Source organism: Chelonoidis abingdonii, chromosome 6 (assembly GCF_003597395.2).
Source record: "Chelonoidis abingdonii isolate Lonesome George chromosome 6, CheloAbing_2.0, whole genome shotgun sequence".
Taxonomy (NCBI): Eukaryota; Metazoa; Chordata; order Testudines; family Testudinidae; genus Chelonoidis; species Chelonoidis abingdonii.
In genome coordinates, this window is record NC_133774.1 from 90,608,116 (window position 1) to 90,614,115 (window position 6,000).

Below are 6,000 nucleotides of genomic sequence, written 5' to 3' on the forward strand. Positions count from 1 at the left end.
AATTACTAACGAATAACTTTGAATGTTACCATGAAGACCCCAGTCTTACTGAGTAAAAAAATCTTATCTAAATTTAATTGTAATAGTCTGTGTAAATTCTAATAGTATAGTAAATTTAACTGTATAGTTTGTGTAACTGGCTGGAATCTTTCTCTGTAAAGGTATTCTTTTAAGAAACCCAAAGAAAACACATTTTGTCTTAATTCAAAAGAATTAATGGACAATTACAGATTCCTAGGGAATGGTATTAAATTTTGTAAAAAAACACATGGCATTCTAAACTTAAAACAAAAAGTTGCTCTCGGTGCCATATAATGTTCTTTTTATTCTGCAACAGAAATAACCTTTGCTGCTGGTGGATTTAGTGTTCTAAATGAACCTTTACTAAGAAAATCTTATTCTGTGTATATGTGTAGAATAGGGAGGACTGAGACTTCTTTGCAAGATTCTCTTACAGCAGTGTGCTGCTAGTGGATCATGATTTCATTTGACAATATGCTCACATTATATATTGATTACATTAATCCATCCCAGTTTTTCACCATTGCTGCAAACATATCCCTTTCACCTAGATTGATGGTGACTGACTTTCTGGGCTCCTTCCTAAATTTCTGTAGAAGGTTTTATCTCTTCCCTGGTCTACTGTGTTATCAGTTTCTATATTGCAGAAAGTCTAGAATTCAGCATGTAGTCTCAGGTAACTCAGGCTTGATACAGAAATTAAGTGATATATTCTTCCCTGAGCAAGTCCTTGGGAGGTTTTGTGAATAGACTGGGCCTCGGGAGACCTGGGTTCTATTGCCAGCTCTGCCACTGGTTTCCTGGATGACCTTGGGCAAGTCACTTTGCCTCTCTTTGCCTCACTTCCTCACATGGATGGTGATGATACCTACCTCCTTTGTAAAGCACTTTGAGATATACTAGTGGAAAGCATGATATAAAAGCCAGGTATTGTTAAAAATATCTGAATTCACCAAAAAAACCCCCATAAATTTTGATTCCATATATTTTTCAGAGTGGAGCTTATCTCCAGAGAGAAGGAAATGACTTAATATAAGCTGGAAGGCCACAGGTGCTGTACTGGGATGAGCATACATTTCATTATCAAAAGACAGTTTCTTATCTCAGTTTCACATACTTGTGCTGAAAAGTTTGGGCCATGATTTTCCTCTTTCTTACATTAGTTTAAATCAGGATTAATCCAGCTGAGGTCAATGGCCTTACATGGGTATAAAAATAGCACAAATGAGAGGAAAAGATCAAGTGTTTCTAACTTGTTAGAAGAGAGGGACTATATCCTTTCACTTTTAGATTAAATTCACAGTGTGTAACAGAGCATTGTTTTGACTATGGAACCAATGCTCAAGTTGATGCATGCTGTTGAACTTGCTGGGTGGAGGTCAAAATCATAGCTGGAGAACCTATCCTTATCCAAGTTATGGGAGAGGATGTTCTTTTACTCATTTAAAGTGATCCTTTGCCACCAATTTTAATGTATACAGGTATAAATAGGACTTGTTGACTTGGTACGAATGCAAAGGGAGGCATGTCCTTTTCATTTTTCTTGCCTGCACTGCAGGTCATGTATTATTGTTCTGATCTCAGGGACAATATTGTCATACTACTGGTTGTGCATATTTTTCACCAACTTTCCTCCACCATCAGTCTTTCCTTTTTGGTGGGAGGAGTTGGGGGAAGTTTTAATTCTACAGGACAGAAGAAACAACCTCAGATGACTTTGGCCCCTTCGTAAGTTGAAGAATATATGTTTTTGTGGAGCTTACCTTCCAGGGTGGATAGAAACAAATGAATTAAAAATATATATATAATCGGATTCTTTTAACTTAAATAGGTTTTATTTTTATTTTGTTGTTTATTATAAATATATTTTAAAAATAAACATGTTTAAAATGACATTTGAATTAATACAAAATACGTTATGGCCTAATTTTATTATAATCCGTGAGCCTCTATCAAAAATCTTGAATCAAAGGCAGCTTTTCTATATATAGAAAGATTATTTTTTCCCAGATTCTAACTTCTGAGGTCAAGCTTTATAAATATAGCAAAATAGGTCTTGTACTGTATTAAGGTCTTGTTTTGTTTAATAAATATAAATTTTATATACTGTTTTGTGTATTTAATTAAGTTCCAGTTACCATCCTAATGCAGCTTGACACAAATCATGCATAAAAAATTAATTATCTAGTAAATAAGTAATGTATTATTCACCATTTTCTAACATACTAAAAATGTACAATTAATACAAGTATTAAAATATTAAGCTGTATAATTGCTTAAATAAATGTATATAGTTATAGTATACTCTAAGATATACCTATTCTAATGTAAAGGCTCTATTTAATTGTAAATCAACATGTTTTAATGTTTATATCAACCAGTGAAAATACACTTTTTTTTAAAGAAAATTACTGAGTACAAATGGAAGAGTTTATTTAAGAGTTGATTTTAATCGAGCCTTTCCACATGGGAATTTAAATAACCTTATTTAAATCAGTCCACCCAGATTTAATAACCAAGGTAGAAATTCAGTCAATATATCTTTTAGAGAAAGGAAAATTATTTACCTGTTACTCTGGTTCCCTGCAGAATCTAGTTGCATACTTGCCCGTCTTTTCAGAGTAAGGCTAAACTTTATTTGTCATTTATATTTCAGACTAATTTATGCTTATAAATTAAGGAGTTTCTTGCTTTCTGTTAATCAGAGACCTGGAAGGGAACATTCTGGAAGGCACTGACAAGCCAGTGGTTAACTGGTGCGAAAAACACCCCTACTTGTGGTTTAAAGGGTTGAAACTAAGGCAGGATCTCTCTGTTTCCAATCTCGTGGTGGAAACCTGAGGCCCAATCCAGTCAAATTATACTTCCAGAGAAACCAAGTTTACAGGTAAGTAATTTCCCCTTACTCTAATCAAGTGGTTTGCCCTCCCCCCCCAAAAAAAACTCTAAAAAAATACCCCCTCTCTCCAAAATCCCCCTCAAACTCTGACACTTATCTAAGTTCAAATTGTTCCTTCTGAAGAAGTATCTGTCCTGTGAGAGGGAACGAGGAGAAAAAAGGCTTTATTTGTTTTCTGCTCCTTGGTTTAGGGTAAAAACAAACAAAAACCAGTCTGTACAGTCTTATTGTATCTGGGGTCAAAGTACTCATCAAATTCTTTTATTAGGGCTTGGCTACACTCGAAACTCCAAAGCGCTGCCGCAGGAGCGCTCCCGCGGCAGTGCTTTGAAGTGCGAGTATGGTCACGGCGCCAGTGCTGGGAGAGAGCTCTCCCAACGCTGCAGGTACTCCACCTCCCCGTGGGGATTAGCTTGCAGCGCTGGGAGCTGGAGCACTGTTTACACTGGCGCTTTGCAGCGCTGTAACTTGCTGCACTCAGGGGTGTGTTTTTTCACACCCCGAGCGAGAAACTTGCAGCGCTGCAAAGCGCCAGCGTAGCCAAGGCCTTATATGTGTTTTAGAGTTTTGGGCATTATTACTGGCAACAGAGTCTCACTTACTACTTGTGCTTTTTCCTCAGGGAGATAGTAAGAAAGCTTTATCTTTGTTTTATCATGTGTTATCCCCCATGGTCAGCTCTGTATACAGACTCAATTCTTGCTTCCATTCTTTTGCAAGGTTTTTTGTCTGGAAATCCAGTATTTCCAATAGTCTGAGTCCTCTATGCTGTCTGTTTGCTCTGGTTCTAGGTGTTGCTTTGTTTGTCTGTTAATCACATTCTCTTCCTTGATGTAGGCCTCACTAGACCAGTGATTCTCAACCTATTTACTATTGTGGACTGCATTCAATACTACCTGTATGGCCCTGAGGATGTTACAGCTGTGTGCTGATTGGACTGCAAGCGGTCCGCTGGTCGCAGATTGGCAACCACTGCACTAGACTAACTGCTGCCAATGTATACCAGGTGCTGGATAATAATATAAAAGTACTCCATGCTTGTAAATCTAAACTTGCTCTGTATTAAGTGAACTATTTACAGAGTTTCTGCAACTGCCTTCCAGTCACGTGCAGACTGACTGACTTTCCTGATGCCTCCTCTAAACTCTTGCCTCCTGAAAATTGTACTCATTCCTCCAAGTTCCATGCAGGTTACCACATGGCCTAAGTGATTCTCCCTGGAAAGAAAACAAAGTGGGCTTGTTATCTTTCAGACAGGCATATTGGACTATGGTCCTTGGGATCAGACACTCTGACAGTTCATGTCCCATTTATCTTAGTGATACAATGGGAATATTTATGGAAATCTGAGATTTTTCAGAATCATCAGAAAAGTTGATTTATAATCCTGACTGCTGCCAGACACTATACAAATAAATATAGATTATATGGCAAGTTGAAGAAGTCCATGAAGTACAGCAGGAGAAAATACCTCTTTGCTAGTGGTAGCTAATGCAAGTTCTGAGTCAGTAGTTGCTTTTTGTTGCCTCAGAAGTAACTGCAGGTCTCTAAACCAGCTGTGTCTAGAGTGAAAACTCTGAACTGATGTGGAAAAATTGGAAAGATTCCAGCAGAGGGCAACAGAAATGTTTAGGGGGTTGGAGCACATGACTTATGAGGAGAGGCTGAGGGAACTGGGATTGTTAAGTCTGCAGAAGAGAAGAATGAGGGGGGATTTGATAGCTGCTTTCAACTACCTAAAAGAGGGTTCCAAAGAGGATGGATCTAGACTGTTCTCAGTGGTAGCAGATGAGAGAACAAGGAGCAATGGTCTCAAGTTGCAGTGGGGGAGGTTTAGGTTGGATATTAGGAAAACTTTTTTCACTCAGAGAGTGGTGAAGCACTGGAATGGCTTATCTAGGGAGGTGGTGGAGTCCCCTTCCTTAGAGGTTTTTAAGGTCAGGCTAGACAGAGCCCTGGATGGGATGATTTAGTTAGGAATTGGTCCTGCTTTGAGCAGGGGGTTGGACTAGATGACCTCCTGAGGTCCCTTCCAACCCTGGTATCCTATGATTCTGTGATTCTATGAACTGGAGCCAAGCTCTCTCAAATTGGGAGCAAAAAGGCTACCAATAACTTTGTTCAACTGGGTTAATGGACATTGACCAGAGGTGGGTACCCTGTGGTGATAAGCCAGAATTTCAGGAACAGCTTTGTCCCTTCCCCAGATAGCAACCCACTTAATGGCACAACATAAATGAAATCATCCATCATCTACATCAGGTGGAACAGGGAGTGGGGGTGCAGTGCAGCAATTTCTAGTCTCAGAATCAGGGACAAATGGAGCAGGGCCCTGCCTGAAACATCTAAATAAGTTCCTAGTGGAGGCTTGTCTTCAAAACATTCCCATTTTACCATCCTCAGACAGTTCTTATGTTTTGCAGATGGATGGTAGGCTTTTTCCCCCCTCCAACTTTGATCATTATCATTTGATCTTTGTTCCCAGGCTCTCTCTAGGATCGTGGTAGCAATAATATTGGTTTTAGGGAAGAAGGCAATTCATTTATCTTTTCCTGGACATTTTTTCTCATCAGGGTTCTGTACAGATATAAAACAGAAGTAAACATATAGTGATAATAATCAGGGGATAGCCGTGTTATTCTGTATCCGCAAAAACAACAAGGTGTCTGGTGGCACCTTAAAGACTAACAGATTTATTTGGGCATAAACTTTCATGGGTGAAAAAACACTTCTTCGGATGCATGGAGTGAAAATTACAGATGCAGGCGTTATATATTGACACATGAAGAGAAAGGAGTTACCTCACAAGTGGAGAATCAGTGTTGACAGGGCCAGTTTGATCAAGGTGGATGTAGTCCACTCCCAATAACACTGGTCTACAATTTTTCAGAAGTCGTTTGCTTCAGAGATAAAATGTGGTATTTATTATGTATTTTGATGTGCTGAATTCAAATATGACAATTAAAACAACTGATTGGCTACTGTTTCTAAGATATTTAAGTTTTTACATTTTATGTCTATGTATATTGTGTAGATAGTAGAGTTTTAATCATAAATTGTAAACCTAGGTCTTTTCATGT

At 38.4% G+C, this 6,000-nt stretch overlaps 1 protein-coding gene across 1 annotated transcript in view; it reads left to right on the forward strand.

Moving 5' to 3' along the window:
- Window positions 1-6,000, forward strand: part of FANCC (FA complementation group C) — a 181,869-nt gene that overhangs the window by 8,776 nt on the left and 167,093 nt on the right. Inside the window, exon 2 of the mRNA XM_032774098.2 lies at window positions 2,727-2,908. The gene's annotated coding sequence lies outside the window, so the exon portion shown is untranslated. The remainder of the gene's footprint in view (window positions 1-2,726; window positions 2,909-6,000) is intronic.